General features: G+C 44.5%; 1 long non-coding RNA gene across 2 annotated transcripts; it reads left to right on the forward strand.

Moving 5' to 3' along the window:
• Positions 1-55: 55 nt before the first annotated feature.
• On the forward strand, positions 56-7,288 carry LOC129671777 (uncharacterized). Of its 2 annotated transcripts, XR_008719386.1 has the most exons (4): positions 56-1,405; positions 3,296-3,508; positions 5,051-5,110; positions 6,860-7,288. It is a non-coding gene; the product is annotated as an uncharacterized LOC129671777 (long non-coding RNA). The 2 variants fall into 2 exon arrangements; XR_008719385.1 differs by lacking the exon at positions 6,860-7,288 and having other exon boundaries at positions 5,051-6,294.
• Positions 7,289-14,371: the final 7,083 nt, after the last annotated feature.

The following is a 14,371-nucleotide window of genomic DNA, read 5'->3' on the forward strand; positions in this document are numbered from 1 at the left end:
CCCCCCCCCCCCGGGACGGCCGCCCAGACCCGGGGGACCGGGGGCCAGCGTTGCCGAGCCTCCGCCTGCGCCTCCCGCCCAACCCCGGCGAGCCTGGGGACGGTGACACCTCGTTCCCGGGTTCCTCCTGGAACTTCTGTGCGACTTTTGTTTAAGAATGCGGAAAGCGTCCTCCCCTCCTCGCAGTTCAGCCACTTAGCCCGGCAGGCGGTCGCCCACAGAACTCTGTAATTACGTGCCATTTCCCTCCCACCCTCCACACTCGGTGCTTAATTATAAACTCCCAGGAGCCGAGCACTGCTCCTCCCGGACGCGGTGTGTGGAACTGCTGGGTCTCACTGGCCGGCAAAAGCGTTAGTTAGGCGATGAGCCTCTCCACTCAGGAGAGTTTAGGCTTTATTCTTGGATTCTGTCCCTCTGTGTCACTGTGTCTCTCTCTCTGTCTCTGTCTCTCTTCACACACACACACACACACACCCCACACACACACACAAACTCACAGAGATCCTCCTGCCTCTGCCTCCCGAGTGCTGGGCCACTGCCGGGCTATTCTTGGATTCTTGCTTGGAGGGCTGAGGTTTTGGAAAGCTGGTGATTGGTTTAGGAAGTTCGGGCGGACGTGATTTTAGAGCTCACGGAAGAAAGGCCGTGACATGAGGCCCCTTGCAGTTCAGTTGCTGTGGACAGCCGTGCGCTGCGTGTTCCTTCAGGACAGAAATCTTTACGTTTCCAGCTCCTACCACCTAATCAACACACTTTGCAACCAGCGAATGACTAAAGAGTGAAGTTTGCTGAGAGCTTGGGGCCATGGAGTTGGCTCAGCTCAGGCGGGTAACATCACCTGCCGGTCTTGGTGGAGTGATAACCACTTGAAGAGATTTGCTCTTGAAGTGTCAGTGAACTACAGAGCCTGTGCTGACTGTGTGGCTATAGTCATTCAAAGCCCGTCTTAACACAGTACTTTAACCATTAAAAGGCCAGGTCTGGACGTTATTCCATGTGCTTGCTGGGGTCCAGCACCCATAGGTTGACTCCCGACGTCCTCTTCTGGCCTCTCTGTGCATCGGGCATGAGCATGATGCACAGATACACTTGCAGACAAAACACACAGACACATAAAATATTTTTTTTTTTATTTTCCCAGAGTTTCCCTGTGTATCACGTGCTAAAGAAAACAGGTGGATGGGCTGGTGCGGTGGCAAACGCCTTCAATCCTCGCACTGGGGAGGCAGAGACAGAACAGGGTGGCAGCTCCAGGCTGGTCCGGTCTACATGTCAGACCGTCCCTGAAGGAGAAGGGTGAATGGAGGAGAAGAAAGAAGGAAGGAGGAAGAAGAATTTGGTGACTAGGACAAAAAGATAAAATATAAACGTATCATGTGGAGCCTGAATACTTGCAAGTAAGGTAAGAGAAATTTTGAACTATTTCCCCAAAGTAATTATTAAAAGTCAAGCACGGACTTCGCAGGATGCAGGAGGACCCTTCGGTCCAGTCAGTGTAAGGAGAGCCCTGTCTCAAACAACAGAAAAGCACCCCAGCCGCAACATGCATTCACCTAACAGTAAATAGTTCTGTGCAGTGTCATGTATACACTTCATTGCGTTAATCTTTTTTTTTTTAAGTTTCCCGATAAGGTATGCAGAAATTTGTTGGGAGGTCTTATCAGTCACTGGCCAGCATCGATGGAAAAGCCATGTCAGAGACAAGAGCTTATGTGTGAATACTTGCACACAAGATCCTGTAGCTGCCTTTCATTCCTTGTCACCACTCGGGATCAGAGTCTGGGCTTTAAGAAGGAGATAATGATTTGTGGACAGTAAGAATGTTCTATGTAGTCCCAGTGTTCCCTGCTTCCCATTCTGAAAACCACACGGCTCCCTAGACAGGCACCCTCAGTTCTAAAGATGAGAGGAGCCTGGGATTTTCTAAGCCCCATTCAGCTGGCCAACATGCACAGATTTTAAAAGGGATCATGGCTCTTACTGAATGGGAATGAAAATTGCAGCATGTTCTCACATGATAACTACAGGAAGATATTTGCCCTTAAAGTGTGAATAAACTACAGAGTACTGAGTGTATAGCTGTATTCATTTAAATCCTGTTTCAGGGCAGTACTTTAAGCCACAAAAATGCCAGGTCTGGATATTATTCTACATGCTCTTCCCTGCTCAACAATCAAATTAGGGGTTAGACACAGAAAGCTGAGCATTTCCAGTATGGTTAGAATTTGCTAATAATGTTTTTCTCCTCCTTTCTGTGTCTGTCTTTTTATTTCTTAAGTGGGGCGAGCTAGTGGACAGTCTCAGCTTCCAAGTGCTGAAGTTACAGAGTGGTCCCCGCCCCCATCCATTTTGGCCAAGACTTCACGCTCCCAAGATTGGCTAGGAACACTCAATGTAGATGACCTCCTAACCTTCCTGTTTCCACTTCACAATGCTGGCATTACATGTGTGCGTTACCACAGCTGTTTCAGAATTGCTTAAACTACAACATCAGAAAAACACAGTTCTCCAAACACTTGTGCTTATGTCCTGACTCACAGACAGAATCGTGACACCCTCTGAAACGTGGCCAGCAAGGCTGCAGACACTGCTCATGCGTTCCTCCTCCTGCTCCTTTTTGTGTAAACATGGCCTTGTTGTTACAGGACACTGTAAGTCAGACTTCTAAAAACATGTTTCCTTCAAGTTTTGATAAAAGTAAACACTTATGGCCAGAAGCTTTACAAATTTAGCGTAGGTGCAAGAGGAGTTCTTATTTGGATAGCCAACAATGCCAGTTGCGAGTCGGATCTCCAAAAACGTTGATGGGAAGAAAGGTACCGTGAGTATCAAGAACTCTGTATCCCTTTTCTTTACAGCAGCCTCTGGGAGCTCAGCTGAGAGCAGCCCTCACGGCTGCTTTCTGAGCATGGAAAGCATACTTAGCAATGGAGGTCATGGTCTAAGTGTGACGGGACAGAAAGTGACGCCCCATCCCAGGCTTGGATTAATCCTTTACAGTCTACTATGCAAGAAAATCAGTGCCTGTCTTTGTTTACGTGCTGTTGTTTGGGTTTTCAATTGTACTTCTTTTTCCTTTTTATTTCTTTTTGTTTTATTTTTTTAAGATTTATTTGTTTTGCCAGGCAGTGGTGGTGCACACCTTTAATCCCAGCACTAGGGAGGCAGAGGCAGGCAGATCTCTGAGTTTGAGACCATCCTAGTCTACAAAGAGAGAGTTCTAAGACATCCAGGGCTAAAGAGAGAAACCCTGTCTCAAAAAAAATTTTTTTTCTTTATTTTATGGATATAGGTGTTTGATCTGCATGCCCATCTGCACACCAGAAGGAGGCATCGGATCCCATGGGACTTCAGTTATGCGTGGCTGTGAGCCACCTTGGGGTGCTGAGAATTGAACGCAGGACCTCTGGAAGAACAGCCAGAGCTTGTAACTCCTGACCTGTCTCCCAATAACCTCACACCGACTGGTGATACATCTGCTAGTTTTCTTAACAAGATATTTACAGTGAGTCCCAAGTATTTTTATTCTTGCCTGGTTTGGGTGGAAATTAATATATATGTGCATTGTCCATTCCTGGTTGATTGGTTTGTTTAAATAGCTAAAACGGCAGCATTTTCTGGCAGTTTTCTTGTGGACTCATTATGTATTGAATAATGACTGTTATTCCATATCATCACTATTTACTGAAGCCAGAGTAAGTTTGTTTCCCAGTGACTGGGTGTTTTAGATACTTCGTGGAGGATCCTCCAATGGCTGGTGGTCACACAACAAATACGAATTACATTCTTGTGGGTGATCTCTATTTTTTGGATGGGCTGGTGCCTTCTAAGCTTTGTACCTTTTAAATGACTCACTTGGGGCTTTTTCTAAAGCCTGCACCATTATGTCCTTTAAAGCCAAAGGGATAATTAAGAATTTCTATCTTTCTGTCATCATGGAAATGTGCCAGGGGATTTTCAGGAAATGTTAAATATTTGGATTTAACAGGAAAATGATTACGTTCACTAATATGGAGCTCTTAATTACATGATTGAATTAGGCTCAGATCACAGGAGGAAAACGAATTAAAGGCTTGGTACAGGTTCAGCATTTGAAAGATAAAGGTATTTCTACACTTAGATTTTTTTATTTTAGTTTTGAAGTAGTAATTACTGTTGTGAAAATAGTTAGCCAAATTAATTCTACCACTTAGATATAAGTAAGTCTTGGGAACTAAGTTAACATTGTTACATTTTTACTATAATTACCTCATTTTAGTTGCTGTTTTTATTGTCATTCAGACAGATACTCATAAGGCTTGGGGTTCCATCCTCAACACTATCCACAAACACACATACATGCACGCACACACACACACACACACACACACACACAAAACACAAAACATTTGTAGCCCACGCTTTGAACTCACAATCCTGCCTCCTGAGTGCTAGTATTAAGGCATGCACCAGAACACTAGGCTTTGTTTTAGCTATTCTATTTCCATATGAATTGTCTTAAATAAAAATTGTAGGCAGTTATTTTAATGAGATACTCTGTGCCGAAAATACATATTTTCATATACCTAAGCTAGTCTCAGACAAACTTTACGGAAGAAACTTTTAAGGATGCCGTAATGGTTATGGTGTGACAGTAAATGGCATTCACAAAGAGGAAAGTAAGCAGCTGGATGGTGGTGGCACACGCCTTTAATCCCCGGAGAGGCCGAGGCCGGTGGATCTGAGTTTGAGGCCAGCCTGGCCTAGAGCAAGTTCCAGAATAGCCAGGCCACACAGAGAAACCCTGTGTAGGAAAGAAAGAAGGAAGGATGGAAGGAAGGAGGGAAAGAGGGAGGGATGAAGGAAAAAAAGAATGGATAATAATTGGACAGAGGTAAAGTATTCCAAAAGAACTTACTGTGGCAATGGAATAGTCATATTTCAACTCTATAACTGCTTTCATCACCCACATGTAGCTACTAAGTACCGAAATGGTACCAATATGGCTGGAAAATTAAATTGTAGCGTAAAATGTTTCAGTGTCACAAAGGGTACTCACTCCTTCCAGACAGAGGCGGAAGACAGTCAACAGATCCGAGAGTCCTTTCCATGTCATCTTTCCAGAGCTGTGAGTATTAGTGGTTAATGGTAATTTCCCCCTCCATTTCAGTACTTTTTCCCTAATTTTCCAGTTCTGATATCTGGGAGGTTTTCATTCATTAATTCAGTGTGGTGGGAAGAAAATAAAGAGAAGAAAGGCGAGCGGAAACTGCTCTGGTATCAACACTCCCATTTCGTTCTTTTCATCTTTATGCCCTTGATAGCTCTGCCAGGCTGGGACACACAGCTCATTTCTAAATGTGGTGCCAAGCCACCAATCAGTGACAGCCAAGCCCTGAGTGTCATGTATTTGTGTATCTGAGATTGTCAGCATCCTTCCCAGTGACTCTAAGGATTCTCAGGCTTCAGCCAGCCTGGAACTCCATCTCACTGGCCCCTCACTTTGTGCTCACATGCTCACGGGCACCTTGAACATACTCTGTCCTGATCTGAAAATACAGCTTGACCCCTTTTATATTGATTTCACAAAGTATTTTAAACATGGGAAGTTGCTGCCAGCAGGATTCCAGAGAACATTTGAGAATCCTGGCAGAGGTGATGTTTCCGGACAATCCAAGGAAGACCAGATAACCACTTAAAGTAGAATATTAAATGTTGCTTCTTTCTTTTCTTTTCTTTCTTTTGTTTAAGGCAAGATCTCATGTAGTTCAGGCTCACACCAGATTTTCTATGTAGGGTACATAGTAGTAAATGACCTTGAACTTCTGATTTTCCTGCCTTGACTCTAAATCCTACTGTCACAAGCATGTGCTGTTACATTTAGTTTTATGCAATTATGGGGATCAGAACACAGGGCTTCAGGCATGCCAGGCAGGCACTCTACCAACTGAACTGGGGAAGATTACCTGAGGGGAAGGACCCTCCTCCAGAGAGGACAGCCCTTCCCAGCAGCAAGGAAGACCTAGAAGGCAGGAGGGAAAACCACCCGTTTCTAGAAGAGTGTCCGTGTTTCCTCCAGTCCTGAAGCCGACTGCACCTACACCGCACTCTGCCCCACTGCCGTATCTGCCCTTGGTTTTCGCGTCTTGTTTTTCTTATATCAGAGCTACCTTCTTTAAGCTCGCACCACAGGCTGAAGACCAGTGGCGCTCCGCGAACCCTGCACAACCTCAGCACCAGATTGGAACTGATTAGGCATCCAGCATTTTGGACTCAGCAGCTATTCAGCAAGCCAAACTAATAAATCCCTATTGTAATGTATGTTCATTCTGTTGCTTTTATTTCTCTAGAGGACCCTTAACACAATGTGTGTGCTTGATTATTTTTTTCCCCACATAAACATTTTGAAAGGTATTGCTGGGCATGGTAGCTCAGGCCTTTAACCCCAGCACTCAGGAGGCAGAGGCAGGTGTATCACTGTGATTTTAAGGCCAGTATGGTCTACATAGAGAGTTCAAAGACAGAGAGAGTTGCATTAAAATTTTAAAATAGTCTACATGTGGGGTAGTGCATGTCCTGAGGGGGACACGCACACATGCTATACAACTCAGTGTCTCTGTGTGCCGTCTTGGGATGCTGCTTCGGGCCTCCTCCATGCTGAGGAACTCTGGCAGGGTGAGTTCTTCCAACTCACCCTGTCAGAGAGAGTGCTCTGACTCTCTCCCTCTGCTGTCCTTGCATAGAAAATATGGTGGCAGTTTCCTAAAGCAAGTGAAAAGCAGGTCGCTGTGGAGGACAGGTGCTGGGAGCTCTCCCTTTAGCAGCTCCGGAGGAGGAGGTTAGGATAGACTGAAATTTGAGCATTCTCCCTTTCCAGTTAGTCACTTCGCCTCCCGCTGTGAGACCTGGAGCCTCGCCTAGCACGTGGGCCTCACCCTGATCACTCCAACCCTGTCAAAGAGAAGCAGAACCTCTGTTCTTGTTTGGAAACCGACAGACAGCCTCATCCCAGACTATTGCCGGACAAAGAAAGACACTGCTGCCTGCAGAGCTCAGCCAGCATGTCTGCCTGCCTGCTGCAATGCTCCCCACCAGGAAGAGAACGGACTGTAAGCTAGCCCCTATTAAACGCTCTCCTTTCTGTCCCTGCACAGCAATAGAACATTGACTACAATCCCTCCTTGAGGCACAGCCTTGCTGGTGCAAACTCATCTCCAACACAATATATTGAATAAAAGTGAGTTACAATGCTAGAGATGGTCAGAGTCTGGAGAAACACTCTCGATTTCTGACAGTGTCAACATAAAGCCTGTGTGACAATATTTGTTTTCCTTCCAAATACTGTGAGAACTCCCATGCTATCAGCAGCAATGGCAGTGCCCGTGAAACTTGAAGAATGTGGCATTTATGGACGTTTCTATCGGTTTCTTAAAAGTACTTCGGCAAAAGCGACATCGTCACCTCACAGAAATAAAAGACATGGTTTATTCTAGAGCCTGAATTCCAGACCATGGCCCAGGAATATGCATTCTACAGCACAGCTCAGAAGCACAGATTCAGGGACCCCAAATGGAAACTGCCTTTCAATGTGCAGTTTCATAAAGTTTTTTCTAGATTCGCAGAACAAAAGCAAAACAAACAAACAAAAAATCATAAAATCAAGTTTAAAAGCACAGGCGGGTGCTGGCGGGCGCCCCAGGGAGGCCGGCAGATCCGTGGGGACGGGAAGTTTTTTCATAGGCCTGTTGTGTGGTGACAGCCTTAATTCCTGGGCCGGTGGAAGATCATGTTCTGCTAAGTTGGCAGCTTCTGAGAGGTTTATTATGACACAATGTCAGTTCTAAGTTAACAGCCTGGAGAGATTGAAGTTAATAGCTTTTAAGAGATTTTTTAAATTTATTATCACAAGGTGTTAGTTCAGGTAGGGCGGGGCAAGGAACAGCTTTCCAGAAGGCTGAAGCTAGCTCAAGACGAAAGATTAACCTTTGAACCTACGAAGTTCCAATCTCTGCACAGGACAGAAATCCCCGTCAGTCCGCTAGGCTCTACAGACACAAACTCTTCCCAGAAGGCTTTGTTCACAACGAGACTCAGCTTCTTCTTAGGAATTTCTGTTTACAAGCATCGTATGTCAATATCATGGCTAGTGCTTCCCCTAAGCAGGGAAGGTTTGGGAGAGAAGAAGGCAGATGAAAGAGAAAGAAGGGCACCTCCCATTATGGAGGAATTAAAACATACCTGTAAATTTGGGGCTTTGGTTATTGTTGTCTGCTTGTGGTGCAGGCTATCATGCACAGCAACTATAAACTTACTTAACAAGAAAAATATTAATACAAAAGAATTCTGTGTCATTCAACACTTTAGAGAGAGAGAGACAAGACCGGCAAAGCTGAACATGAAATCATCTACCTTTTCATTGTCAGACCAAGCTGCTTAGACCTTCCTCAGGGGCTTGTTCTGCCTCTCAGACCGTCAGGGCCTGACTCCGGTGGCCCACAGCACCTCACACAAAACGGCCAGACCCAGGAGAAACAAATGGATCATAAGGTGTACTACCTCAAAGAGAGTGAGCTGCCCTCTCAAACTCTAGTCAGAGACTGTACTCGGTTGGCATAGCTGACAAGGCCAGGGAATTGTTCTTTTTCTCTCCCTCTCTGGTTTTAACTTCTATTTTATTTTACCAGGTTGCAAAAGGTCATTTTTCACACACACACACACACACACACACACACACACACACACACACACACGTAACGTACACTGCGTGTGCTCCCCTCCACCCTGCTAGCCTTCTCACCCCTCTCTCTCTCACCAGCCCCTTTTGTTCCCCTGGACAGTTTTGCCTCCACTTTCATGCTATCTGTGCTGACTGATCTCATTTATCTATAAAGTTGAGGACACGCAAATTAGAGACATCGTGTGTGACAGTTGTCTTTTGAGACTGACTTAATAAATGTAATGTGGTTGTCTCCGCTCTCCTGCAAATGGGCTAACTTTGTTCCCCTTTATGGCTGTGACTTTATTTCTTTCTTACTCTGTTGATGGGCACCTGGGCTGCTTCCGTGACAGAGCTGTTGTCAATAAGGCTACAATAAACATTGGGATGTGTTGACTTGGAGTCTTTTGGGTAATACCCAGGACTGGTTGGTCATGTCTTAGGTTTACTGCTTAGTGTTTTGAGAAACTTCGTACTGATTCCTATAGTGGCTGGACTAATTTAGATTCCCACCAGCAGAAGGGTGCCCTTCACATCCTCACTGACAGTTCTGATGGCTGCCATTCTGACTGGGAGGAGATAGAATCTCAGCGGTATCTTCATTTACATTTCTCTGATGGTGAATAATAGTGAAATTTTTTCATGTTCACTGACTAATTTTAAGTTCTATCAGCTTATTCTGTTGCTTCATTCATTAGTTGGGTTGTTGATTTTTTTTTTTTTTTTTTTTTGGTGTTTAGTGTGATGAATTTTTGTATATTATACTTTTTTTTTTTTTTTTGAGACAGGGTTTCTCTGTGTAGCCCTGGCTCTCCTGGAACTAGCTGTAGACTATGCTATCCTGAAACGTAGAGATTTGCCTGCCTCTGCCTCTCAGTTGCTGGGATTAAAGGTGGGCACCATCATACCCCGCTACATATGCTAGCTATTCATCCTCTGTCGACGTCTAGCTAGCAAATATCTTCTCCCATTCTGTAGGCCATGTCTCCATTTGATGTTGTCCTTCGCTACGAAGAAACATCTGATTGCGTGAAGACCTATTTGTCAAGCTGAGTGATTAGAGTCTTCTTCCATTCCCTAGTATTTTCTTCAGTTACTTGCATTGGTCTTTTAACTTTCTTGTTTAGATTTATTCCCTTAACTCTATAAGGGCCCTATTCCTGCTCAGACGGGGTGATCCTCTCTGAGAATTCATCCACTGGGTTTCTGTCGGGAGCCGCTCCCGCCATTACAAGATGGCGCCGGCTTCCTGCTTCCTGGTTCTTCTTGCCAGCATTTTCGCGCTTCTTGCCTGCGCCGCCCTGCAGTTTACGCATGCGCAGCTTTATGCTAATGAGGGTTTAGGCTGCACTCCAATTGCCAGCCATATGCTTATGAAGACTTGAACAGAGCACCAATTACAGACGGACAGGTCGCGCTGCTGGCTATTTAAGCAGAGCACAACCCGGGGTTTGGGTCCTTCACCATCTGCAAGAAAGAGCTGTTCAATAAACTTGCCGCTGAAGAAATCCTCGGTTGTTGCGTCGTCCTTATCGGCAAAGGCCGCGCGCGACAGGTTTCTGTCCACAATGTCTAGTCTTTAATAAACTTTTATATCCATGTTGACTTGGTAAATACTTTTACTCCTGTGTATACACACACACACACACACACACACACACACACAAAGCCAGAATTGGGTAATGGAAACTTAGTTTTAAATTCTGCCCTAATTTGTCCTTGAGTGATTTTGATTAAAACTAAGGTCTTAATCACACACAATGATGGATCAGTCATGGCAATACATACCTGCAATCCCACAAGTCTGGAGGTAGACGGGGAGGTTCAGAAGTTTGAGGTAGTCCTTGACTCATAGTGAGTTCAAAGACAGCCTGATCTACATAATACCTCGTCTAAAAATACCAAAACCATGACAAATAAAACAACCAAAAATCAATCAGTTAAAAAAATAAATATGATGGACAAAATAAAGAAAGACTGAAGCCAACGTGAGAAGTCAGGAATAGAGAACAACTCAAATGCTCATCTCGGGAGAAAGACTGAGACCCAGACATGTCCACAGCCGCAAAATTATATTGTTAGGCAGAGAAGAAAGCAGTTTTCCTATCCACACTTACATCTCTGCTCTAGGGATTTGTCACAATATTTACAGACTGCATGCAGCATCAAAAAGACAAACTTAAAACGTGTTCTTGAAAAGTATTTTCTGAAAGAGCATTTACAGCGGTAATTCTCAAGAAAAATACTGCGTGACAATAGTTGAATAAACCACAAAAACGTCCTCTTTGTGAGAAGTATTAGTCGGGCAGAGAGGGGCACACCTGTAATCTCAGGACCCAGGAGGCAGAGGCAGAGAGATCTCTGTGAATTCTAGGCTACCTTGGTCTACAGAGAGAGTTCCGAGAGAGCCAGGGCTACATAGAACGACCCTGTCCTCAGAGAGAGAGAGAAGTAAAAAAATAATAAGCTAAATGTGATTAACTTTCTTGTTCTCCCATGTTTAAACATTTTACTGTATTTTCCTGTACTTTTACTTTGGATATCTCCCCACTTTTGATTTAAATGGAAGGAAAAGTTTGCCAAGGTTCATGTCTTCCTGAGTCAGCAAGTAAATTTCACAGTAAAATTAAAATCCCAGTAGTATGAGTCACCGCCCTGGCTATGGTCAGTCCTGGCCATCTGGGCTGCTGAGAAACAACACAGTCAATCAGTCTAGAGAGCTTGGGGACAGGCACATGGCCATGTATGGTATCGCATCCCGCTTTCCTCTGGTAGAAGCCAGGGACTACCCTGGGAATACGAAGAAAGACGCCAGATTTAGCAGAAGAAACATGCAGGATGTGCAGGCAAGCTTGGATTACACAGAAAGAAGAAATGCTTTTTATTGATACCCGCATCCCGTGTGCTTCTCGGGCCTTATTTTCACACACACACAGTAAATAGGGACTTGTTTATCTGACGTCATTCTGTATCAAGCAGCCTGCGTTCAATGTGGCAGCTTCACATGGGTAGATTTACTTATTCATTTTACATTTTGTGTTTTGCATCTATGTATGTCTGTGTGAGGGTGTCAGAGCCCCTGGAGCTGGAGTTACAGACAGCGGTGAGCTGCCATGTGGGTGCTGAGATTTGAACCTCGGTTCTTTGGAAGAGCAGCCAGTGTTCTTAACCACGGAGCCAGCTCTCCAGCCCCCACGTGGGTGGCTCTTCCCTGTGCTATCTACCCTTTCTTATCCCGAAGAGTACCTTAGAGACAGATGAAAGACTGCTTTCCTGAGCTGCAGAGAATCCTCGAAGGCTGGGCTCTTCTTTCATCTTTCATTAGCCGAGTAATTACTGTCTAACATCAGAGGAAGACGAAAATGACGACGGACAAGAAAGCCTTCAAAGCTGCTTCTCCTGTGCTGGAGGCTCGGGGAAATCCAGACTCTAATCCATCCTGAATTGCTAACAGTGCTTTCTGGGAAGGGCTGCGCTGGCCACCAGAGGCCTGGGGTTGTCAGTGGCAAGGTTTCTGGTGTCTCACAAGTTTTAATGGGGGTAAGAACCTCTTGGGGAAACTTTGAAACTTTAATGAATGAGGTACATTCCATCTCAACATAAACTTTGAACTCCTGGGGTGGGAACTAAGTGTTATGACTGTAATTCCTCAGTGGCTTTCTAAATTTGGCCAAAGTTGAGAATGGCTGTCAGCTGAGTCACATTTATACCAGGTAATGTTTCTCACAGGGTGAGAGGCAATTCCTCAAAAAAAAAAAAAAGTAATTACAGTGCTGGTTATTACACATTCAGTGGGGTTCCCCCATTCTTTCTTTTCTTTCCTTCCTCCTTTCCTTTTAATTTCTTCCTTTTGGACTGATTGTTGTTGCTTTGGGAACAGGGCCTCACGTAGTCTAGGCTGGCCTTGAACTCACTACATATCTAGCTTCATTCCTGACTATTTGCCTCTGCCTTCCAAGTCCTAGGAGTATAGACAGGTAGGAGCTACTTTACTTAGCATGGCTGTATTTTCTTTTTAGTGTGATCTTGGAGGTGGAAACACCAGCACACGTTTCCAATGAGCCCACTTTAGTGTTGCTTCCCAAACAAATGAGAGAAACAATACGTTTCTGCTAAATATTTTCCAGGTTTGGAAAGTTTTATCTGTGGCATTAAGCTTGTCGGAAAGTACTTTTCCATGGGTCCAAAATAATTTATTTTTCCTAATGTTTCTAGTGGAGGCCAAATAACCATCTCCTCTATGTCGCTCATCTTGGAAAAAAAAAAAAAAAGGAATTTCTGGTGTATTTCTCTTCGTGAGGTTTGGCTAGAATCAGGAATATGTCTTGAGGAAGAATATAAAATCTCTAAGTTGTTTTTCACATGAAGACATGTCAACATTAATAAAAGTGTGTCCTCCAAGCTTCGTAATGACAGAACAGATGGTCAGCTCCTGGCCCAACACCTTCTTTTTCCTTCCTAACCATAGCCAGCTCAGAGTCATCCACTTGGTGCCCTCTCCCTTAAATCCCCGTTTCCTCTTCGCAGTCCTATTTAAACTAAGGAACTTTCCTACTTGGTCTTTTTTTTTTTTTTCCGCTTTTATTTTGAATTGTTTTTCTTGGTCTGCTTCATCTAGCATGTGTTCTCTTTCATGCATGCCCTGCTTAAGCCCTCTGTCTCTTTACCGCCCAATCCTTTCTTATAAGTTATTTATTGTAATTCAATAAGACTTCATTCATTCTTTCTTCCATTTATTTATTCATTCATTCATTCATTTATCTATTTATTCATTCATTCATTCATTCATTCATTCATTCATTCATTCATTCATTCATTCATTTATGCAGTTTTGGCACTTGAACCCAGGACTGTGAGCCTGCCAGACGAGCGCTCTGCTTCCGAGCAAGGGAGGGCGTTCTGGAATACGCGGCGCAAGCTTTTTCTAGACCGTCTTCTCTCAGCAGCAGCAACCAGTTGCCATGTCTTCGGGAAACAACCCAAGTGCGCAAGCTTCCCGCCACCGACGAGCAGGGGCCTCTCACTCACTGGCTCAAAGGCCGGCCCGCTGTTTGAGAGCCCTTTTCTGCGGGTCCTTCTCTGGGTATGTCCTTTCAGAAACTGTCTGCCCCGTGATGTATGAGGGCAAAATAGAAATCTGCCGGCTGACAGTGTGTGTGAGTGTGCTCGGCTTTTCCTTCCACAGCAAACAACATGGCCGTGTTCAAAGAGGTAACAAAAACGGTAACCGTGATTGCTAACCAGACACTGTTCTGAAATCCACGGAGCCTTTACAACTCTATAGCCAGACAAGCCTGACACTTTAGGTGAAACTAAGACTCAGAGAGGAGGGATTTGCCCAGGATCCCACTGGTAAGTACATGATAAAAACAGGATGTGGCTGAAACCGAGCAAACGAGGTCAAATAATGAGCGTAGCTTAGCTCTTGTGTATCGGAATTTTGTGGGGCTTCTGCCATACTCCAGTCAGAAATTCTGCTGCCTCTTATAGTGTGCAGGATATGACTGGACCATAAGGGGCCCTATATTTAAGTACTATTGGTGGGAAATGCATTAAGTGTATTTTTGTTCAAAATGAACCGTAGCTAAATACTTCTCTTTTCTTTTCTTTTCTTTTTTTTTCTTTTCTTTCCTTTCCTTTCCTTTCCTTTCCTTTCCTTTCCTTTCCTTTCCT

This window comes from Psammomys obesus, unplaced genomic scaffold, assembly GCF_907164565.1.
Source record: "Psammomys obesus unplaced genomic scaffold, mPsaObe1.curated_primary_1811, whole genome shotgun sequence".
Classification (NCBI taxonomy): Eukaryota; Metazoa; Chordata; class Mammalia; order Rodentia; family Muridae; genus Psammomys; species Psammomys obesus.